The 25738-nt window shown below is 36.6% G+C and overlaps 1 protein-coding gene across 11 annotated transcripts in view; it reads right to left on the bottom strand.

Moving 5' to 3' along the window:
• Positions 1-25738, bottom strand: part of B3GALT1 (beta-1,3-galactosyltransferase 1) — a 524367-nt gene that overhangs the window by 120592 nt on the left and 378037 nt on the right. For 9 of the 11 annotated variants that reach the window (XM_088793710.1, XM_088793711.1, XM_088793708.1 and 6 more), the window contains exon 4: positions 14359-14461. The exons of the other annotated variants lie outside the window; for them this stretch is intronic. The gene's annotated coding sequence lies outside the window, so the exon portion shown is untranslated. The remainder of the gene's footprint in view (positions 1-14358; positions 14462-25738) is intronic. 11 annotated transcript variants of the gene reach the window in all.

Raw genomic sequence — 25738 nt, 5'->3', positions numbered from 1 at the left:
CCAGAGGCTACAGAAGTCCCTGCCCATAACAAAGAGAAATAAATAAGAGTAATTCCAGAAGCTATGCCACAGAGCAAGGAAGCTTCTTTTCCACATCTTGTTCTCCATTCTCATTACCTTCACCCCTGAATCGATGACTCCTAGAGTCAGGGAAAAAGGAAACTCCTCTCAGGGACTGGAAGAAAAACTGGAATATTTGCCAGTGGGAATAAAAGTTGAGAGCCCACCACAGTGTCCACCAAAGGAATAAAGTATAATTGGTTGTGTAATGGGGTCTGAAGGCAGGTTTTGGCTTTGAACAGAGATTATGATACTGGGCAAAACCTAAAAATGATCAAACATATATGAACCATTCTTAGCAAAATTTTTATTTATATATTTCATTGTTTTTATTGTTAATATTTTATTTTTCAGAGTATTTGCTATGGAGATTATCTTATCTGTTCCTTTTTATCATTTAGAAGGGTAGCCAGGAAATATATTTCTCTTTTTTTTTGTAAGGAGGGCACAGCTCACAGTGGCCCATGCAGGGATTGAACCAGCAACCTTGGCGTTATTAGCACCATGCTCTAACCAACTGAACTAACTGGCCACCCAGGAAAGGTATTTCTACTTTGTACCCTTTTAATTGCAATTTACTATGTGGCCTACTCCCATAATGCATTTGCAAAGAATAAAAAATAATAAAGTTATTTGTTATAATTCTATAATAGTTACTGTTTTACTTGTCAGATTTGACTTTGATTTTAAAAAAGTCCACGAAAGTGGACTATTATTTTGCATCCAATTCAAGAAGGCAAGATGGGCCAAAGACCTCTCACTACACAGTGTTTTCACTAGTGTTCAAGAGCTGCATGTACTAACATTCCTGGAAAGAAATAAGACAAAGAACTCAGAAAATTCTGTACTTATGCATGAAAATATATGCTTCAGTTTCCGGCATGAAATGAGAGAGATTGTAGGTACCATCCATCTTTACTATGGTGAAAACTGGACATCTCAGAGAAATCATTAAATGTGTTCCATTTCCCCTCATCTGTATAGTGCCAAACACGTTGCTCTATAAGTATCCCCAATAGAATCACTTTTAATGCAATGTGGATTATAATAATAAAGGCTGTCTCACAATTCATTCATTCCTTCATTTCACAAATATTTATTGAACCCCCTACTATGGGCTAATCTTTGAAACAGTAGGGAGCTTATAGTCTAGTGATATGGAGGTTGACAATAAACCCATAAATGTATTATATGTTAGGTGGAGAAAGCACTATGGAGAATATAAGGTAGACTAGAATCAGAAAGAAGGGAGAAAAATGCTAAATACCTAGAAAATAGGTGGTTGAAGAGAACACAAAGTAAATAAAGCCACTTGGACCACAATCCTTTTGACAGAGGCTTTCAGCAAAAGTCCTTAGCCTTGGCCAATGAACAAATGTTTCCTGATTCCTATCTTTACCATCTTCCCCCCATGCTTTCCCTCTTTAGACCAAGGAAGTGACTACTTCTTATGGATAGCTCTCTGACCTTTTATCTTAGAGATTACTTAAACTTTCTATCACTACATCAAGCTATCCTATGTGTTACATCAGAACTATATGTGAGTTAGAAGTTTAGCAATTATATTTGCTTAGAAAAAAGTTAGGCACATAATTTATTTAAAAATTTCCCCATTTGATAGGGTGCAGTTTAGAATCATAACTAATTTATCTTTCATCGCATACTCTCAATTGTTATAGTTTAGGCAGCTGAAAAGAAATCAACCCAACCTAGAGCAAGAAGGGCAGGTGGAATGGAATCTGATCCGGAATTAACCATCATAAAACTGAAAACTAGGGTAGGTTGTGCTTTCAAGAGACAGACCATTTCACATCTAACCATAAAGAAATGACTGCTTATTATACTGCCTTAATAGTTAAACATTTCAATACAAGAGCTATCAACGGAAACCTGGAAATGGTGAATGTCAGAAAATGGAAGATGTTAGGGACATATGGAGTTTAAAGGCAATTGTTTCTTGGTTTCAAATATAGACAAGAGTTGGTCCTATAATGGAAACAACAAACAACGGAAGACAATCAGAAGGGAGAGGTTGACTTTTCTCTGAAACTTCTAGGTATCTGAAAGGCTAAGAAACTTCAAGGTGCTATTTGAAACCTCTGTTCTCAGAGGTCTGAATTGTAACCCTGTCTTTCTGGAGAGGGATTCTAAACTATTTTTTTATGTGCTTGTGTATCCACGTGTATGTGTTCCATATAGAAGACATTAAGGGTATTTGAGAATGAAACAAACAAACAAACAAAAACATATAAAAAGAACACCACTGTAGTGACTTCTTCTTTGAAAAATATCACTTGAGAAAGGCTAAAGATAAAATTGAACCCATCTTCAGAATATTTGTTGAGTGGGTCTTATCAATCTCATTGTGTTTATCATTAAGACTAATTTTACTGCATTTTAGAAATGAATTCAATCATATCAATTATTTTGAATTTTCACTCATTAATCCACATCTGCATATAGTTTCATTTAACCAGGGAAGATTCCCTATCAATTAGGAATGTGCCCTCTGTAATTTGTTATTATTTATGTTCCCTAAAACTCGACTGGAGTTTTCTTTTCAAAATATTTTCTTACGAGTTATATCATTATTTCTTACGTGGATTTTCTTTTATTTTTTTATTGTGGTAAAAACCATGTAACATAAAATTTACCGTCTTAACCATTTTTAAGTGAACAGTTCAGTAATGTTAAGTATATTCATATTGTTGTGCAACAGATCTCTAGAACTTTTCATCTTGCAAAACTGAAATTCTATACCCTTTGAACTACAACTTCTTCCTTCCTCCTCCCTCTAATCTCTGGGACTCACATTTCTTTTTCTAAGAGTTTGACTACTTTAGATGCCACCTATAAGTGGTATCATGCAATCTTTATCTTTTTGTGACTAGCTTATTTCACTTAGCATAATGTCTTCAGTGTTCATCCATGTTGTAGCATATGACGAGGTTTCACTCTTTTTTAAGGCTGAATGATATTCCAGTGTAGAGTGTTTGTTTATCCATTCATCTGTTGATGAACATTTGGGTTGCTTTTACGTCTTGGCTATTGTGAATAATTGTACGGATTTTCTTACAATCCTGTCCGTGCCATTTTAGAACTCAAGTGCAAGAGCTGAGACCTATACTACTGTAATTATAAGTTCTTCTCTGTAGTCCTCCCTTTCTACTGTAGGCTTCTTGAGATGAGTAGAAGAAGCATGGGATCTTAGGCTCAGAAATTGTAGCACAATTTTTGGAGGGGTGGGGTTGTAACCTTTAAGCCTTTGTGTGTCAATTCATGGACTCTCCAGTCTGGAAAAGGCATATAGTTTAATCAATCACCCTATATTTAAATTTCCTTTCCAAAATTCCTGCCAATTGTTTTTCTGACCTATGCTAGAAATAGAAATGATGGGTTGAGCCTGAAGCACAACTGCCACCATTAGATTGCTCTAGTAGAGAATTCTTCTTCAAGCTAAACTGACATGTAGCTTCCACTAGCTCTCCTCTTCTATGAACTGAATGTTTGTGTCTCCCTCCATCCTCAAATTTTTTGCTGAAACCCTGATGAGATAGTATGGAGATCTGGGGCCTTTGGGAAGCAACTAGGTCATGAGAGTGGAGCCCCCACGATGGGACTAGTGTCCTTATAAGAGGAAGAGAGGAACTCTCTCTGCTCTCTGCCATGTGAGGATACAAAAGAAGATGACCAACAGCAAACCAAGAAGAGTATCCTTAGCAGGCACTGGTTCTGCTGGCACCTTGATCTTGGACTTTCCAGCCTCCAGAAACACGAGAAATAAAGGTTTGTTTGTTAAGGTACCTAATCTACAGTATCTTGTTATAGCTGCCTTCACTGATTAAGACATAGTTAGCCCTTGGATTCATGAAGAACATATCATAGAAACCTAAAATGTCAGAGAACCTTGAAAATAGTCTCTTCCAGACCCCTCTGTTCATAGGCTCATTTCACTTCAAGGCAGCTCTCCAAATATCTGAAGGCAGGACCATATTGAGATTTCTCTTGGCTAAACATTGCTGGCTCCTAAGGTCCCTCTTCAACTGAAGTGGTTGTGGGCCATGAGCACACCCCAATTGATCTGTTTTTTATTTTAAATGGTAAGATCCAGAACTGAATAATACATGACCCTTCCATAATGACATGATTTATGAATCCACACCTTTTGAATGTGATGATTTAACTACCTATGAATTCAATGAATATTAACTAAGAGCTCAGATTCTGTAGTCAGAAAGACCTGGGTTTGAAGCCTTGTTTATTAGTCATGTGACACAGAAAAATTAATTAATCTCATTAAGCCATTGTTTCCTCATCCACTTAATAGACATTACACAGTACTTATCTCACATAACAGAATGCAAGTACTTAGCACAGTGCCTGGACAGAGTAAATATTTAATTAATGGAAGTTCCTCTAAGTCCATACTTCTCTACCTATTCAAAATTAACATTGTGAGAGACAAGGAAATCAAAAGAGTTAAAAGGAAAATAATTTTTGGAACAACATTTTTAAATCTGCATTGCTTATAAGAATAGTTTTATCAAAGGAAAGACATTTAAGTGATTCAATCCCGTAAAAGGAACTTATAAGTTAATTGGTTTTATTCAGTTTGGAATCCTAATATCTGGAATTTATTCTAATTGAGTTCATGCAATTGTTTGCATTTATCAATCCAACTCAACAGCGATCTGCTAGTTCTACATGAGTGATAGAGTTAACTGGATATGCTGACCCTGAAATTTTAAGATGGCTCTCTCTTTCTCTCACCAATACTACCTTGACTCCCCGATACATTCTGAAGGAGTCCTACATGCACTGCAGTGATGACAAAATATTAGGGAACACTTGCTAGGCATCCTGAATTATCTTTTGACATAACCTTTCCAGTACTTGGGCTACACTGACATGTTATTCACATCTTGAATGAAACAGAATTTTCACTTTTCTTAAACATGGCACTAAAATATATTTTTGGTGTTGAATTTCCATTTCCAATGTCTCAAGAGACATAGTTATATAGAGAAAAGCATGTGGATTTGGAGTTGTCAGTGTAGGATCTGAAGTTATTGGCTATTGTTCAAATCCTGGAGCTTCCACCCAGTAGCTCCGTAACTTGGACAGATTTTTCTACCTATGCTATCCTTTGGTCTCTCATAAATAAAATGGAAGTCATAATAGGCACTTCAGAAAACTGCTGTAAATAAAATAATGTATATGAAATGCTTAGCACAGGGTCTGGCTCAGTGAATGTTACTTCTTTTCTTCCTCCTCCTTCGCCTTCCTTTTCCTGTTCTTTATTGTCTTTATCATCTGGATTCATATACAATTCTACATTTACTGTGTGACCATTGGCAAGTTACTTAACCATCCTATGCCTTGTCTTTTTAAAAGGTACAGTAGTAAGCACTTCATAGGATAATTGTAAAATTAAATTAATATATCTAAAGCATTTGGGACAGAGTAGAGGCTCAGTGAACCATCATACATTATTTCTTTCCCTTCTTGTCTTCAACACTTTTTTTCATTCTTCACTGATATATGGGTGTGTTTGTTTCCTTATTTTTACATGAGCTTTGAGCCAGGAAAAACAGTTCTCAAATATTATTCTACATATTATAAAATATAAGCAGTTCCTGCTAAGATTGCAAAGGTAGAAATAGATTGAAATTTATACCCTCATTGCTCTTGCTCTGTGGTTGGCCAACTGCGATATTTAGCTGCTGTTGGGGCAAGAGGTCTCTAGACAGTCTATTGGAATTTCATCTGCCAAATGCTGGAGTTAGCAGAGATCAAGGAAATATATGAAAAAGGCATGGCTCCCAGAATTTATTGGCAAGTCCAAAGTAATAAAAAAAGCAAAATTTGATAAAACCGGAGACTCTTCTTACTATCATTTTTCACCTTTGCCACATCCTCTCTACCTGACCTAAGCTATTTCTCAGTGTGATTTTGGAAATTGGAAGTAGGGATTTAATGCCTTGCTTGAACATGCTATCACTTGGCTCAGGATGATTTATATTTAAGACTTATTCCTTTTTCCAGAGACAGTTGGAATATTGTTGGAGTAATGTGTTTAAAAATATAAAACCATGTGTAAGCTCAGTTACATGAAGGAATGAGAAGATGATGGCAGCATAAGCAGAAAGAGAAGAGAAATAAAATACTGAACATATTAAAAATGAAAATGACACACCAATGGCAATTATTAAGGTATTTGAAAATAGTTGAAAGTCAAGCAAAGAAAAATGGATGGAAAAACACATATGAAAGAGAAAAACTGGAAGAATTAAATATGATAAAAAGAAGTCAGTCAATGGACTTTCAGTGCATCGCTCTGTCTCCTCTTTACATTATCTGCTTGATTTAATAGAAAAGAGGACCAGGAATGATATTTGAAGAACTGGATTGTTAAAAAGAAGGGAATTTTAAAAGAGAAACTTGCATAATTTATTCTCAGTTCTCTAAGATTTATATGTGAGCACTTTTTAAGTGTGGCCTTTGCAGCTTTGGGACTGCCTGCACGACTTCTAGTGCACTCAGGAGCAAATGGATCATGCTGCTGATTTCCTGGCCAAGGACTCACATGATGCATGGGACTCTCACTCATACAATTTATTTTTTGCTGATGTCTGGGTAATCTCTGAAGTCTCCAATACATCCAGGCAATGTCTTGTCAACAACTGAAAAGTTCATATTGCCTTAGAGCAGTAATGGCCTGGAAATTGCTTTAACTTGATGTTACAGCAGCAGCCATAAGCAAACAAACTTATAAACTGATAGGAAATGAAATCAAAGACCAGCTACTTTTTTTTCTTTCTATCCTGGCTTGAGTGAATAATGACTGGACCAACCTGTTTACTTTCTTACTGATTGGCTCTAGAAAATATCACTGGACAGTTTACTCAGCAGAGCATACCCTGGACTCACATTTCTGAATCCTTGCAGCACACGGTAATTTTTATAGACCTGTAAATATGACTCTCAGATGTCAATAAATCAATGAGTTAAATCTCCTGCCTGTGCCTAAGGGGGGATGACATGTTGCTAAAGAACTTCTAAGCTCTTCTGACTCACTCTATGACCTTGAACTCACATTGCATGCTTCTTACTTTCCTGGCCTTGAAAGCTGGGTAATATTACTTGGGTTAAACCAGGAAATGGCAAAATGCCGTGCTCTCAAGTGAAGTTAGTCCAATAACACCACCATATCAATGGCCTGTGCCTAGCACACTCGGGGAGGGGAGGAGATGAGAGGGTCTCATGGATCCTATCAATCACCACAAAAGCTCTTCTCAAGAACATCAGAGACACAGTAAAGCATCCCCATCAGAGTTGTTGGTGGAAATGTGAGCCAAAGATGAATGATTCTGAAGAATGTTAAGTTCAATAGTAGAACACTCATCCTGAGTTATATTGACTTTACCAGCAACCAGCTTCGTGCTCCTGGCACATCATTTGAAATCTCTCTGTACCTCTGTTGCTAGTCTATGAAATGGAGATAGTATGTCTTATAGGGCTGTTGTGGCAATCACACTGTATTCAATGAAAATGGGTTTAGAAAGTTAGGAACTACTTAAATAAATGAGGCACGAAGAAGTAGGTTGCTAATGGTTAAGAGCACACTGGAGCAAAATGCCTGGATGAGCAACATGCAGGGTGTCATCCTCATAAGTGAATGTGTAGGTGCTCTGATACCTCGCATGCATCTGCCTCCAGAGATCCTGCTAATAAGAAAATTATGTTCCTTTCGCACCCTCACCCAACAACTCTCCTAAATCTGCCCTCACAGGAGTCACATCCTTATGGATAGATCCAGCAGACCCCTTTCAGTCCAGCTCTGCCAATTACCAGCTGTGAGACTTCCCGTTGCCTTAGTCTGTTCAGCTGTAAAATAGGAATAAAAATAATATCTAATAATGGTGGCTACATGCCATTAAACATTGGTCCAAACCCATAGAATGCACAACATCGAGAGTGAACCCTAATGTAAACTATGGATTTGGGGTGGTAATGATGTGTCAATGTAGGTTCATCAATTGTGACAAATGTGCCATGCTAGTGGAGAATGTCAATAATGGGGGAGGATATACATGTGTGGGGGCACAGGGTATATGGGAAATCTCTGTACTTTCTGCTAAATTTGGCTGTGAAACTAAAACTGCTCTAAAAAATAAAACCTATTAAAAAAGAGAGAAACAGAATCTATCTCATGGGATGTTATGAGGATTTAAAAAGGTAACACATTAGGTTGGTGCAAAAGCAATTACGATTTAAAAGGTTAAAAATTGCAAAAACCACAATTACTTTTGCACCAATCTAATATCTAAAGAGCTTATACCATCCCCCAAATACAGTAAACATTTAAAAAGGGTTGGCTGTTACCACAGCGTAATTTTCATATATCTCCCAGAGAATAGTCTTTGCTCCCTCTTTTTTCTTTCATCTAATTTTCTTCAACAGAGGGCCATGATAAATTACTGTTATGTCAACAGAGTACCAGTACTGCATGTATAAGAGCAATACCTCCCATTAAAGAGCATGTTGTTTTGCTTCCACAAAGCAAACAGCGAATGCAACTGCTTTGTTTTCCTCCCTTTTCTATCTCTTTCCGCCTACTTTCTTCAATTACGGGTTTCCCACCAAATTGACCATCGTTTTATTCCTACGCAGAAACACTAGGGACTTACAACGGAAGCAGCTGTTTGGCTGAAGTTACAGGCACACCATCAGATTCAGCAGTTTCCATCCCACTAGCTTATTTCTAGGTAAAGTTAATTCCTTGCCATTGGTAGATCTAACCGCATGTTGGCTTCACGGCTGTGGGAAGAAAGGCTCCCCAGGACTAAACTCGGCCATCTGCTGGAAGTTTAAAACTGTAATTGTCTGGAGTGAGTGCTGTGAATCCAAACAGGTTCAACTGCTAATTACGTCAGTACTACTCACAACTCTGAGTGTTTTCCTTCTTAATGTGGAGCCCTCGAATGAGGAGATTTGACAGAAAGTTCTACCATAATATTTTACAATATCAATAAAGCTTATCCACATGTCCAATTTACAATTTTATGCCTCATAATGTATTCGACTTTTGGCTATGTTGACTGTGTAGACTGGGTTTACAGAAATATTCAGATCATAAAACATCCGTTCCAATTAAAGGCATTTTGCATTTATTTTATCACAGTGGCATCAGGTTTGCCACTGAGCTTAGAGTTTTTGTTTGGCTATATTCATATAAAAAAGTATTATATAAGTTGCAATACTGTATATAAAACAATGGCGTTCAAGTGAGTACAGCAAAGCTTAACAAAAGTGTTTCACCAAATCATCCCAGGTCAAAGCAAAGTGAAAGTTTGTCAACTAAGTTGTAAGAGCCGAGGAATGGGGAAAACAGAATTTTGGGAAAAGACGCTTGACAGTCAGGGCAAAAGGGCCTGGAAACAAATCCACTGACTTTTAAAGAATCATCGAGCACCAATGTTTTCATCCTGAGGCATCAGGCCATGATCCAATCTATAAGCAGAGAACAAAATGAAACAGAAAAAAAATAAAAAAAAGAGCGGGCCTCAAGATGAAAGCCTTTATTTTAAATCATGTTGTGTAAATCAGAGCTGTTTGTAGTCAAACAGACTGGTTTTCTTCATGCACAAGAGAGGGTGTCCTCAAACAGCCCTAGAAAATAGACAAATGAATTTTGGCATTTTAAAGGAGGAGATAGAGTGACAGTAATGTTGCAAAACAAAAGATACTGGAGTTACAAGCTCATTTGAAACAACATCAACAACAGACTAAAAGAGAGTAATCCTGGCCATATAGTGAGAGAATGGTGCAATAGCCAGAAAGATGCAAAGTGCCTGGTTAGCCTTGAAGGCTGTTGATCTTGGGGGTACAGAAGAGATGGAGCTTCTGAAAACTGAGTGTGCAGAGAAATATAGAGTCACACATAGCAGGTGATCAACATATATTTGAGAAATAAATAAGTGAAGTTGTGTGTAGCATAAGTAGAACAATCCTGGCTCACATTTATTGACTACTAATTAAGTGCCAATTTTTGTTAACGTATTTAATCATTTTACAGATGGAAAAACTAAGCTTGAGAGAGATTAACTATTTTCCATTGAATGCAGCTGGTCACTGGTGTAGCTAAAATTTTAACCTAATTGATTATAGAACTAGACATGGTATTCCCTATGGTTTAGTGGTCAAGAATATGCTCACTGCAGCCATTTTTCCTGGCTTCATGTCCTCACGCCAGCACTTACTAGCTTACGTGACTTATATAATCTCTTACAACTCTGTTTCCTCATCTACAAAATGGGAATGATACTAGTTGCTATCGAATGTTTGTGCTGCCCTCGCCCCCAAATTCATATGTTGAACCCTTAATTCCCAGTATGATGGTATTTGGAGGTGGAGCCTTTGGGAGCTAATTACATTTAGATGAGGTCATTAGGGTGGATCCCCAATGAAACGACCTCTCTGCCATGTGAGAATACCGAGAAGGCAGCTGTCTGTGAACTAAGAGGGCCCTCACCAAAAACCCAGTCATACTGGTACTCTGCTCTTGCACCTCTAGCCTCCAGACTGTGAGAAAGAAATTGTTGTGTAAGCCATTCAGTCCAAAGTATTCTGTTATAGCAGCCTGAGTTGACTAAGATCCTAGTACTTACATCCATAGGTTTGTTCTGAGGATTAATTGAGATAGTATTTGGAAAGCACTGAGTACAGAGTATCGTGCTTATAAATATTTAATAAATATCCTTAAAAGCACTTGCTACTGGCTTTTGTATGTTGCTTTTATGTTAACAGAAACAAAGACATATTTTTGACCGAAACCTATAGGTGAGACATCTTTTTAGACACTGAGATTTATTCTTATTTGTTAAATAATAACACCTGTTTCTGCTATCCATTATTCCACGTGGGAACACATTCGGTACTGGAAGCAGTGCGCTATAAAAGGTATGGGGTTTTGAGCCAAAAGACCACCTTCAACTTCAACTCCGTTAGTAGCTGTGTAAACTTTGACAAACTAGTTAGATCGTCAAGCCTCAGTCTCTGCTTTGGTAAAAAAGGGTTCTGAAAAATACCCACTCTCAGGAGGTGATAGGTTTGAAAGTATTTTATAAACTGTAAAGGACTGTACAAATATTAGTTTTTATGTTAACACAGTGAGAAAGTTTGAAAAAAGCAAGAAAGCAACACATTGCTAATGAACTTAGAAGAGCTTTCTAATTTAGGAATTGTTGCAGACAGTATTAAGAACTGAGACACACTGTACTAAATTTAATTTAAATCAAACCAAAAAAAATGAAATGTGATTCAATCTTGAATAAAATGTCACTTGGGATACATAGAGAAATAACGCTGAAATAGATTCAGAGAAACCTAGAGAGCAACAATGTGGATGAGCTACCCAGTGGGTTCTAGTAAGTCGGAAAATAGATTTGAGCATTTACAATGTCATGCAGCATTTAAAAGGGCAGTTCTATTTTAGGATTTTAGCAAGAGACAATGGGCTCCTTTCTTCCTTCAGGAGCCAGGGCAATGCTGGTTGACCGCACTACAGGGCCCTGAAGGTCAGCTCTAAGACCAGTGGGTACATGTCCCATACACACACACACACTCACTCACTCACTCACTCACTCACTCACTCACATACCCTGGGATTCTGTCTAGAAAGAGGAAACGGGTGTATCTGCAGGGCAATGGAATAACCCCTTAGCTCTTTTCATGCTTTTCCCAAAGGGATTTTGCCATTTCACCTCTGTGGGGGATTCTTTGGGATCTGTTTGTATCTGATGTGAGTCTAAGTGTGGAAGAAGGAGGGTAGGAAAGAGGAGATCACTGAGAATATATCAGAAAGAATGGAGCGATATGGTGATTGATAAAAATACATCCTAACATTTGGTCAAGCAGCAACATGCTTAAGAATAAACCCAGACTTCACTTATTAAAGATTTAAAGAAAAGCCTCAAATAATAGGGAGAGGGAGAGATATATAGATTAGACAACTTTTACTCAGCAGAAGTTCCACAGCCGTCCCTGGTGAGGTGTGGCCCAGTACACAACCCCAGGCTGTTGCCTTCCTTACATACTGATGAATATAATCACAGAGCAGACGCTTCAGGTGCTTACACACTCCCTCCATTTTTCCACAGCCCTTCCCTCATGCCCTGACATCAGCCTTGCATTCACACTTGCACCAGCATTTTACAGTAGAGAAAACATAGTGGAATGTGTGTTAGATTATGCATGCCGCTCAGCTGAATCCCTGAGGGTATATTAAGAAGTAGGCAAAGTTTGCTTTTGACCCTCCTCCATCATTCGTGCTAGCACCTGTCACCACCTGCCTATTCAACAAACTCATTCTAATGATTCTTAGCTGACCCTTTGAGTGGGCAGGGCTGACTTTTACTGACACTTCCTCTGCCTCTCCTTTTAATCTCTCCTCTCTCACCCTCACCCTGGCCAAGCCCATCGTCCTCTGTTTTTCCTAGTGAATTAAAAGTAATCTAACAAAAAAGTACATAGATAAGGTGGTAATGACTGATAATGACTTAATGGACTATCTAGTCAATTTATTCAAACAAAGAATATACTAGCAAGTTAAAATAAGGGTGAAAAAATAAAAGAAATGGACATACAAAAAAATACAAGGGCATTTTCATTTGCATGTTAATCCAGGATATCTTCTTAGTTCCCATTAAGATATTTCCTGGAATAAATGTTAAATGTGTGAACTCCTTTTCGGTACCGGATATTTATTACAAACCTCAATTAGAGAAATGCTGGAAACAAACTAATTGTTCAATAAGAAGAGCCTTGTTGTATACATCCAAACAATAAAATAATAGGTAGCCATTAAAAAGAATACTGTAAAAGAATATTTGATTATATGAAATCCCATATCACCTTAGTCTAAGATAACACATGGTTTGCTTTTTAACATTTCTGAATGGGAAGTATCTCATGACCAATCTTGAAACAATTCAAGTTACTAAACAGATGAGTAAATCCTGACATAAGATGTTGCCTGCATTACAAATGTAGCTGTATATAAAGAGAAATGTTTCTGTTTATCTGTGTGTCATTTCAGTTATTTGTAATGATACAAGCATATATGTTGAATTTTAACTTTATACTTCTGTCATTTTAGTTGTCATTTTAATTGCCTTAAAATACACTTTGATGCAACTTTGGCATGAAAAATATTGTGTATGCAGAAGAATGTGTCTAACATGTGCCAGATAATGCAATTAAAGGATCTAGAAACAGCCAAACCTCTAGCAATAGGTTACAGGGTTTTCAGAGCCAGGAGAAGCTAGTGTGACTGATTCACACATCACGAAGGAATCTTACTGAGGCACCAACAAATCAAAAGCTTCTGGATGACTTTCAAGAGAAGCTGTTTAACTTCCATCCATTTATAATAAAATTAAGCAGAAGACAAAACTGAATCTAGAAAAAAAAAAAGCCTATGTGGAGTTTGGAGCCCTTTCATTTGCCTCAAATTTTTAATATCAACCCTGAAAGTGGGAAGATGCCAAGATAAAGATCCTGTGTTGTTACTGGGAAACAGCATAGAACTGTTGGTGGCCAGCACGGCAAGCACAAAACTATGACTATGAATGACTTAGATTCTTTCTAAATTCTTTCCTTTTTTTCCCCCTTTGGGAATGGGAATGCCTATAACTGCTATCCTGTACCTGTCCTACCCCTGTATTTTGGAAGCTGATTATTTGTTTTCTGGTTTCACAGGTCCACAGATGGAGAGGAATTCTAAGAAGTCTGCCCCACGATGGAACACATCCAATCCTCACACATATCTGATTCAAATAATTTATATGATAAGATTTAGGACAACTGAGCCTGAGATTTGAGGCTTGAATTGATACTAACATAGGTTGAGACTTTGGGGGATGTTGGGATGGGATGTAATTTGCATGGGGGATGGATACCAACCTTTGGTGATCAGTGGATGGACTTTGGTAGATAGAAAAATACGGCACGTCACCAAAGGTATATTTTTCTTTCTAATCCTCAGAACCCATGAATATTCCCTTATATGGCAAAAAGTGACTGTTACTTTATATGGCAAACAATGTGGTTAAGGATCATGTGAGTCGGCATTTAGACTGGGTTATTTGATGGAGCCCCAAATCCATTCACAAGTATACTTATAAGAAAGAGGCAGAGGGAATTCTGAGATAGAAACACACATAAACAGCAGAGGAGGCATTATGAAGATGAAGGCAGAGATTAAAGTGATGCAGCCACATTCTAAGGAGCACCTACCATCACCACAAGCTAGAGGAGGCAAGAAACAGATTCTGCCTAGATGCTCAGCAGCAAGTGTGGTCTTGCCAAAACCTTGATTTCAGACTTCTGGCCTCCAGAACTGTGAGATTAAAAAAAAAAAAATCTGTTGGTTTAAACTATCAAGTTTGTGGTTGTTTCAGCAGCCCCAGGAAACCAATGCAAAAGACAGAGGCATATCATTAACATGGTATGGTATTATCAGGACTTACTAAGTAAAAAGGTTACAAACACACTGTAGTATAATGCTATTTGAATTTTAAAATAGCAGATGTAAATAAATGAGTGAATGAGTGAATAGCTAAACACACCTGGAAGACAATTTGTCTTATTTTGAGTGGGTAACTATAACAAAATACCACAGACTGCGTGGCTTAAACAGCAGAACTTTTTTTTTCTTTCATGGTTCTGGAAGCTAGAAATGGAGATCAGGGTGCTAGCAAGGTCGGGGGCTGGTGAGAGCGCTCTTCCTGGCTTGCAGTCTTCTTACTGTGTCTTCACATGGTAAAGAGAAAGAGAGCTCTGATCTCTCTTCCTCTTCATATAAAGTCACTAATCTCATTATGAGGGTCCCACCCTTATGGCCTCATCTACACCTAATTACCTCTTCAAGGTCCAAACTTCTAATTCCATCGCATCTCATTGCAGTTAGAGTCTCAACATACAAATTTGGGGGGGTGGGGACACACACATTCAGTCCATAACATCATATAATGCAGTATTTCTGGAAACTGAAAGTTTAGGTAATATGTAATATTCTTTCACATGTGTATATGGAATATAAATATTAACCATTGTTGACATGAAAATAACTCTTACCCTTGAATTGATCATTTGACCCATTCAGGGTAAGAAACATCATTCTCTCCAGTGAAAAACACAGGTAATTCTCTTATTTTACAGGGAATAAAGGTTATAGTCTGAAGACTTCACTGCCCTTGAAAAGGGGGAATCATTTTTGTTTTTTTCTGTTGTTATTAATGAACTCTGGTTTCAGTAGATTCTCAAATATTTCCAGACAACCTAAGAATCACTAATGATAAGAAAATAGGACTTTGATGGAGAGGGATTAAAAGGATGAAAGTATAAATAAAGGAGGAGATTGAGGAAGAAGGGTAAAGAGAGAGGGAGTCAGGTCTAGATAGCAGGTTACAAGGTCTTTGGGTGGGTACTTTACCTCAGGAATGGGAGCCATGCCTGGCAGTACCAAAAGTCCCTGCCCCATGACCATGTAAGGACCTTACGACACATCCAGGGACTTTAAGAGTTAAAGAGAACCTTTGGGTATTGTGGGAGTGGTGAGGACAACCTCCGACTGCCCTACTTGGCAGTTAAAATGAAGTCCTCAACTTAGGACAGTGGGGGATGGATGTCTTCTTTCACAATTTTTTTTTTTTTACACCGGATATGTAATACTAAAATAAGAAAACAGTGCAAAAAGAGAAAAACAAAAGTCATAAATGGAGGTAAAAGAAGATTCTATACATCTACCAAAAGCCATTTATTGAATATCTTAAAAGAAGAATGACGGAAACTCTTCACCAATAGCATCATTTCATTGCTTAAAATAATAGCTGGCTGGTCACAGAAGTGCTTAGCCCAGAGTTAGTTCTCTGAGCTCTGGGGCTTTGAAATTTGAAGAGGCTGAAGATTAAGTGAAACTAGAAAATGAGGTCTAAATGTGTGAGCAAAAGTGGATGGAGATAATCACATCTAACTCCCAAAGGACAAAGTTCAAATCCATCACTTGCCAAACTTTCCTTCACTCTGGCTATGAGGCTTTGTGGTACTAATGGTACCTCTAAGCTCAAGAAAAGTACAAGGTGCCTGTGCTGGTCACTGAGCTTCTGGCCTGGAGCAAATCACTCTGATTTAATTGCCTATTACCTTGTACAGAGAAAGCGATTCGGTGTTTATGATGACATAGCTTTATACCTGCACTAAGTTGGTTTGTAAAGGACATATATCTTTCCCACCCTCAGTCAAGGGTGAGTGAACATGTGATATAGAAATGATAAAGTGCCTAAGTCAAAGAGATGCTAAAGGCCAAATGATAAATGTTGCTTACATGTTAACAGCAATGAATTTAAAGATGCCTGAGGTTCTTCCAAACTCCATTTCACAAGGCAGAATGCACTGGGTGTACAGTCAGATAGAACTAAGGATGAAATTGAGTCTGATACATACTAGTTGTACTAAAAGTTGGATTATGCTATTAACTTCTTTGAGTCTTGGTTCTCTTGAACACAAATTGTAGGATAATGATCTGTTCCATGGGTATTTTATGAAAGTTAATTAGCTAAAGTATCTAAAGCATTTAATCCACTGCCCTATGTAAATCCAGTCACTATTGTTCTTTGATACTAAATCACCAAATACGGATTTTGTCACATTGCAAGTCTACAGAGGGGAGATGCTTTGCGACAAGAAAGACTTTCCTGTCATCCTTAAATCATGCTTAGCTCTTATCTTTAAGGTGACTCTTGGTTGCTGCTCTGGCTCAGGCAGGGCAATGTGCTTGGACAAGTGGAGTCCAAGACAGGAGAAGAGGTAGGTGGGCAGATTCCTGACAGAGATAAGGCTGACAGGGAAAGGAAAAGTAGGGGGTAGAACTGGCAATATTTACTTGCAGGGAAAGGTTTCTGGGTATGAAAACATAGGCACCATGTCAAGAAATAACCATGGCAAGATTCACAATGAAGTTCTGTGTTCTAGAAGTATTTGGAAAGAGGGCAGACCTAAGCTGGCAAAGCAGGCTGAAAAATGATGCCCTAAAATAAGCACCACGGACAGCTCCAAGAGAGGTCCATTCTTCCTCCCTGAAAAGGAGGCAACTCAGGATTACTCAAGACAAGTTTATGGAGAAACCAACATCTCTGCCTTAAAAGACCAACATCTATTAAGGCATATTTGATACCCAACACCAGAGGAAACTTTTATCCTTTCAATACTTGTAAATATAGGTTAACAACAGCATAATATCTGGACAGATCTGTCCAGAACTGGTTCTCCCTTACAGAGATGGAGATCTACGGTGATCTTAATTGGTTTGATTAGGGTTGTTCTTCATTCTTTCAGATCCTGAGCTAATTCATGATTCTATCCGGAAGGTCTCCACCTCCCTTAATACTAATATGATTTTGAAGTTTAGAGTTAGTGGTGGGTCAGCTGTAGAATGTTTCAACTATGTGAGGTGACGAGTATGGGAGAGAGCCCCAGGTGTATAGTTCTAGGGTAATGCTTATTTTAGTCCTTTACATAGTCTAGTCACACTGCTGCTAAGGATCCATAAAGGGGTGACCATAAATTCTGCTCTACTTTCTGTGAAACCCTACAAAAGTCATTTGGTCCTTCTTGGTGTCTGTTTTCTTATCTGAAATATAAAGGGGTTGAACTATAATATCTTAGGGGAAGATAAGAAGTCCCATTATAAAAGATGAAGTTATTTGGAGTCGTTTGTTTAAAATTATTAGTTCAGAGACTCCAGAGCTACAAAATCTATCCCTCAGGAAAAAGATAACTGCAAAGGTGTATAGAATTGGGACTCAACCAAGCACCACCAGGACCACAAAAAAATCAAGCTATCATTAGCAAGGGGATAAAAGAACCATAATATGCTTAGTTGCAAAGCACTATGGTGTCTTAGAACTGGGAAAAGGGTGGAGTAACTCCTTAGATCTTCTACATCAGGAATTGGTAGAAATACAGGCTTTATATCATGGCTTTGAATTGACAGTCATCCCCCAAGTTCCAAGACTTTCAGATGACAGAATGGTTTTATAAAGTCCAAAATGTCTGAATGGCAGTGAGTCAAAACACAGGAGAGAGCTGTGGGCAAAAATGACCCTACCGGGTCATACAAACTTTGAATTACAGGAACCCCTCTGACACAGCTTGTTTGACTGATGGGCTTTTATGTTTTCTTGGAATAAGGAGTCTCATTGCCATTTCTGAATAATGAAATTGGGACTCATCAGTTGTCATGTTCTTCAAGCACTGCTAAGAATAAGGGCTGTATTTTCTGGAGCAATGATTCTCAAAGCATGGTCCTTGGATCTCTGTATTTCTCTGATACCATTTTAGGAGGTCTATAATACCCTCCCTTACCCACTCCTCCAAGAGGCCTAATTTTCTTCTTATACTTCAACCAAAATAATGGATCACAACAGATTGATTGCAAAAGCAACTATAAGAATCCAGTTGGTTTCTATTGGGCCATAGTATTGTAACTAGATTTGCAAAAATACAAAACAGTGCCATCTTCTTACTAGTTTGTTTTGGAAAATGGAGTCATAGTCTTAAAAAAATATTATTTATTTTTCATATAAAATGTTTTATTGATTCTTAAAAGGTAATTAAATAAAAATATAAATCTGTTTTAATTTCTTTTCTTTTTTTTTTTTTAAGGAGGGCACAACTCACAGTGGCCCATGTGGGGATCCAACTGGCAACCTCTGTGCTATTGGCACCACACTCTAACCAACTGAGCTAACTGGCCACTACTGTTTTAATTTTTAATATGGTAAATATTGATAAATATAACCCACATAATAAAAAGCCCTTTGGAGGTCTTCAATAAGTTTTAAGAGTATAAAGAGATAAAAAAATTTGACAACCCTTATGCCTCTGTAGAGGCATCAGAATTCAAGCTTTTCTGGTAGGTAATCAGTATTTTAATAATAGAGTAAAGTGAACAAAGATTCTTGATTTCTGAGTTTATATGAGATGTTAAGTTGTTTGGGAGATATAGAAACTGCCCTTAGTGTATTTAGATTATTTACTGGTTTGATGTGGGTTGACCCATCAAGCATGTAAGGTTCCTTTGTCAGGTCTCTGAGTCTCTCTACCTTGGGTTACCTTTGAGCTTTGGAGTAAGTCTTGACAGATAATATCAGTGGGCATAGCATTAGTCACTCATACTTCAGCATCTAGAATAAACCAATGATGAAAGAAAGTGTCCTGCAACCAAGCATGATTAAACTGGATTGAAAACAACAACAACAACAACAACAATAAAAACTTGGGATAAACGCAAGGAAAATCTACCAATGTTGATGAGTAATATTACGTTTTAAAATATTATCTCTAGGTAATTGGTTGAAATTCTATTACTTAGGTATATCAAATGTAAAAGTACCTCTCAATATTTCACTGTAATGTAATTTACAGGAAACAGTAAATGATACTGTTAGGCTTTGTCTTTGGAGCAAAAAAATTTATGACTATGGGTAAATCTCAGTAAACTAGGCTAATTGAGATGAAGTCCAAACAAAATATATGAAAATAAATTTAGAATGGAAATACTTTCAAATAAAATATTAAGGTAATATTTTAATGTTTTATAATATGTCATATTACAGCTAATGTATAATGGTATTAAAATACATGTATTACTGGACTTACTTGAATGAAAGAAAATCTTCTGCTTTAAGATTTTGAACAAGTAAGTCTGTTTTTATATCTACTAATGAGGAAAATGCATCAATAATTACCAGTTGTAACATTCATTCATATGTAAGCCATAAACAAAGTAGGTTTCTTTAGTATATTTTGTTCTTTCAGGTAATAAAGCATGCCACCTGCTGTTTTATAATTCATTTGTTTACCCTATAAACTATTTTTGCTATGAAGTTCAAAGGCAAAATTCATTACAACCTTAGATTAATCATCACAAAATAGTAAATAGTGACAACAGTTCTGTGACGTTATGTAGACCTCAAGATTAGCTTCACAGAAAATTAAGGTATTTTAAAAAGAGTAGAGTTTTTACCCTTAGGGATTTAGATTTTTCAATAACATAACTTTAGATCCACTTGATCATTGAGTATTCTTTTTTCCTTTACACATTTCTCTGGGTTATCCTGGGCATGTTGGTAGTGGAGTAAATATAGAGATGAGAAGAAGGAATAATTCTTGGGCCATTCAATTTTTATTTCACTGGTTCACTAAAATTTGTGTCACTTGATTTAGGAATTTCAGTTTTCATGACTCCTGAGTTTTATCCAATTCTAAATAACTCTTTTCTAAAGTGTATGATTCCCAAGGCAGTGGAATAAAAATTTTATCAAAGGCGGCACTAAATCAAAGTCATCAGCTTATAGCTTATCTGTCATGCTATTGCATTTTAAGTAACCAATTATCATGTAAAATTCTGGCTTCAGTGGCATTAAGGATATGCAGAGGTCATGAACTCTGTATGATTACAAAAATCTTGAATCTTCATTAAAGGGCATAGAAAGTTAATTAAAAGCTAATTTAAAAGGATAAGAGTTTTTGAATATCTGACTTTCTCTATTCAGGTCATCTGGAAAGTGGAAAACTGGTCAATGACAGGTAAAAGAAACTAAAGTCTTTCTCTTGGGGTAATTTCAGCCTCTTGATATAGTTTGAGAAAAGGGGTCAATTGTTTACATAATATTTAATCCACTCACATCCAAAGAAGGAAGGACTATTCAGTCTGTAATGTATTGCACAAATTCATTAATTTCAGAGTATCTGTGCAGGGAATTTTCTAATACAGATGGAATTTATATATACTTTACAGTACATTAATACCATAGACTACATCAAAGCCTATGATTATTTTACTAAGATTCCAAGTAAGTACTGGTATTACACTTAACATTTGGGAAGAGTAATTAGTTGACTTCTTTATCCTCTTTACACAAAACAGATTTACTTTTCGACAAAAGCAACATAGAATCCTAAAACCAAGGGTAATATTCTTGAAGAAGCCAATCAAAATAAGTGAAAAATACAGAATTTATCATTAGAAAAAGATCAGGGACACATAAGCCTACCGCAAAAGAAGTCAGAAACGGAATAGAAAATAATGCTGCTGATATGACAAATGCCAGTCCCTCCCTCCTGCTCTCCACCTACTTTACTACATGATTGGATTTCATTTGTCTACAGGACCAGCCCCGCCAAGATTCAGAGCAATTGCTGCCTGAAAGGCCAGTGTGTGTGGACCTCTGGGCAGCTATGAATTTTCGAGATGTGTCAGTTACAGTGGATCTCTGAGATGGTACCTAGATAGCCTCTTCTTTCCCCAGTTGGTTTGGGCCCTGGCACTCTGCAAAGCTTTCCCCAATTTTCTCCTCCCTTTCTCATTTTGAGGTTTGATTCTTGTTCGACCCATTCCTAGCTGCTGCGTGAAATCTTGTTCCCACAGGCTTCTCATCCAGACAACACACACTACTGTTCTTCTCTTAAGATACACCTGCTGTTCTCTGACAGAAGAAAACTTCTAATTTATGCTGTTATTTTCTGCGTTTGCCTTTGTCTGTCCATAAGAGGAATGTTTACAATGGAAAACGATCAAAGGCAGTACAGACAGTGAGACATACCAACTGCCTTTCCTGCTTGCTTCAGCTGCTCACAAATTGTTTTCTTCTCCTCTGCTTTAACTGCGTGTAAACCTGCAAATTCTTCTCTTTCCTGCTGTCCTTAGCTTCTTGATCAGATACCAAAACTTCATAGTTGCATTAAATAAATTGTCTGTAACTGTGTGTATTTGCTCTAGCACATGAACTAAATTGTCTGTAACAGAGTGTGTATATTCAATCGTGAAAAACACCTGCACAGCATTTTCTGGCTGAGGAGAGAGAGACAGAGAGAGAGAGAAGGGGTTGGGGAGGGAGGGAGGGAGAGAGAGAGGGAGAACATGTCTAGCAATAACAATAAAAACAAAACACAATAGAAAGTTAATCCTATAGAATGGCTCATGTGAGGTCCTCAATACAACCTCCAAGTGGATAATGTATCCTTTGTCTCTCTTTTCTGCGGTAACTTTTAGAATAACGTATTTATTCTCAGTGCATAAAGGACAGGAGCCTGTCAGTCAAACAACCGCATATAATATAGTCAGTCAAAAAATTAACCAAGCCAAAAGTTCAAGAATGTTTAATTAAGAGGGTAAATGTGTAGCAGAGGAATTTTTTCTTTGAGGAACTTTAAATAATGCCACACTCCAACGCATCATTTCCAAAACTAAAGTCTGGTTTCAATAGCATGCATACACTTACTGGATGTGTGAGGGAGGGAGGGAGTTAGTGGGTGGGACAAGAGCCAAGAATTTCCAAGAATTCCATATCCTGTCCCTGGAATTCTTCCTTGGTGACTATGCAGCTGTTTAGCAGCCTTCTTTTTGTTGAACACCCCAACTGGGATACATTTTGTGTATGCCTTGCAAGTTGAATGACCCTGGTATTTTAATGCAAGCAGTGTTTATTGACAATCATTGAGTTTGGTACAATTTGTAATCATCTGAATAGAAACTGAAAACAATTTCCAGTGTACAGATGTTTAGCATGAGATAGATGAGACATTCAGATATTGAATATTTAGCTTCTATCCAGATGTTTTAGCTGGTATCCCCATGATACACCTTCTCCAGCAAAGACCAAATAAGCGAGTAAGTTAATAAATAACCAATAAAAAAAAAACCCACAATAATAAACAAGCAAGCAAACAAAAAATAGTTTTACCATAAAAATTTCTAAATAGCAAATGTTGAGGCAAAACAAGTAGAATTTTCGTCAAAATAGTCCGTTTTGCTGTATCTTCAGAATTGCATTACCAAGAAAACCCGTTATAAAAAAAGAATCACATTTGAACCACAATATAGGATGGAAAAGGAAATAGGGAGCCAGAATTTTAGACATAGAATAATGTTTTCCATGCATGAGTTTCAATAGTGTAGCTGGTTGGTAATTATATCACTGGGCAAATCAAAGCAGAAGTGAGATTTACTTTACTCAAGAGCAGTAGATGTTTCCTCCAATTCACTAAGAAAACTGTCACTAGGCCAGACTTCTTACACTTTCTTATCACCTTTATCACTCACTGCTCTGATAAAGAACCAAGACTTTCATAAAAGTAGTTGTATTTAGTGATCAACAAATTTTTCCTCTGTTGGTACATAGGCATTAGGATTCTGCTATACCAGACAGCAACCATGGAAATGAATCCTATTTTCTGTAGATTTGATAAGCTTATGTTAAATTATATTATGCAAATTTGATGACAAAAAGGTACTTGTAATCATTTAGTATTTTCTACTGTTATAGCACATCAACAACAAATTCACTGAATCTGTACATTTCATCTGTACATTTTCATCAAACACTATTTGATAAAATTAATAACTAAAGTAACAAAACTTATTTATGCTATTTTAAAAACATCTTAAAGCAACACACACAAACACACACACACACACAGCCTCAGACATACACAGACACACACACACACACACACACACACACACACAGAAGACAAAAAACAGAAAATGAGTATAATCAAGTTAAATTATAGTCATAAAACCAGGGAAAATTTCAAACTTTCTCTGAGTAGGGATGCTTTGGTAATCATATTGTAATGCCCCGTTTCCCCCAAAATAAGACCTAGCTGGACAATCAGCAATAATGCATCTTTTGGAGCAAAAATTAATATGACCTGGTCTTATTTTACTATAAGATTGGGTGTTATAATAATATAATACAATGTAATGTAATATAATGTAAATTAATATAATGTAATATAATATAATACCGGGTCTTATATTAATTTTTGCTCCAAAAGACGCATTGGAGCTGATTGTCTGGCTAGGTCTTATTTTTGTGGAAACACAGTGGCACATTTTACTCAACCTTTACTGCTGTAACTGATGCTATTTTAAAAGTTGTTTTGTATACTGGTAATTAATCTACTACTGGGATGATATTGCAATACTCAAATATGTTCATAATTTAGTTTATATTATCAACTGGGAAGTAGAATTCTTATTTATTTATCCTACACTTAAATTTCAGTGGTTGCAAAAACTAACAATAGCATTCTGAACGATATTTATTAAGAATACATTCACTATATGCAGAAGGAAGGACATGAAGATAATTTCATAACTTTGTCCTGGAGAACAAAGACCATATTTAATTGTTTCAAGAGTCATGGGGAAGAGAGGAAACTGGGGATTTATTAACTTTTTTGGTTTATGAGCCTATGTGGATAAATCATATTTAAGAATTGTTAATTCACATCTGACACAATTCTTGGAAGAAAAGACTCTTTAAGTCTTGTTAGGAAATTGTTTTCCCTTCTCTGACCTCTGTGATTTGATGCATACCTTTGTTTTCCTCCCCTCTTGTTGATTCTATAATCCAAACAAATCTACATATTCTGAATTTATGTACCAGTGCCTTCACTAGCCTGCATTTTCTGTTGAAAAGACCTCCTCGCAATTGGAAAATCTCATTTAAAAACTGTAATAGACTATACAAAAAAGAGGAAGTACAATCATTACCTAACATGACAAAATGATCTCACTAATGATCCAAGAAACGGATATGAAAGCATAAATAAAATATCATTTTTACCTATTAAATTTCAGAGAGACAGATGTGTAGATTGCTGGTGAGGTTGAGGTGAATCTGGAGTGCTCTTATGTGGCTAGAGAAAGGATTATTTTGCCTCTTCGAAGTAAGTGGGAATAATATAATAAGAGTTGTAAAAAAATGCTCAGAAGCATAGATTTGATAATCCAACTTTTGTACATTTTTTCCCAAGGAAATAAACAAAGGAGGAGAAATAATATCTTACCTATGAAGAGGTCTACTTCCAATATAATTTTTGATATGGAAAGAAATTTAAATATCAAAAATAGTGGAAATATTAATTAAATTATGGTAGAGCTACCTGACAGAATATTATGTTGCAAACAAAAAAAACGATAATTATGAGAACAAGTTAGGCAATGAAAGAAAATACTTTTGACAAGTAAATTAAAAAGTTAAAAAAACATAAATACAATATGATTATCACTATATAAAATACATGTGAAAACATGCTTGAAAGTCATATAACACAGATAATAGGTTTGTTAGGATGATGAAATTATGTGTTTTCAATGTATTTTCCAAACACTGTATAATATTTTCATGCCACTTCATGATAACAATAAATTATAATAATTTGAATTCATTTTTAAAATCCTAGTTCAAATAGCCTCCCTTTCAAGAAAACTTTCATAACACCTTATTTACATCTTATTTTTGGAATTTTAACAAGTTCTTGCATTATAGTTATAATTTTACTTGCAATAAGTTAGTAAGCTGTGCATTAATTTGGTCCTAGATTTTGAAAATGAACGTAAGATTTTATAAATGGATCCTGGGTTTCATTAATAGCAAGTATTGTGACTAAAAGTTGGGGACACATATGTTCATTTTTCTATTCTGCTCAGAAGGGATAATAATTGCCATATGAAACAACGGCAAAATTCATAGGGCCTCCTTCTCCAATCACTAATTATTATCTAATATTTTCATATGAAATTTTTGCACGGAATTTTCATATT

Source organism: Rhinolophus sinicus, chromosome 17, assembly GCF_057876585.1.
Source record: "Rhinolophus sinicus isolate RSI-liver-muscle chromosome 17, RSI-T2T, whole genome shotgun sequence".
Classification (NCBI taxonomy): domain Eukaryota; kingdom Metazoa; phylum Chordata; class Mammalia; order Chiroptera; family Rhinolophidae; genus Rhinolophus; species Rhinolophus sinicus.
This window is presented reverse-complemented; position numbering and strand designations above follow the sequence as displayed.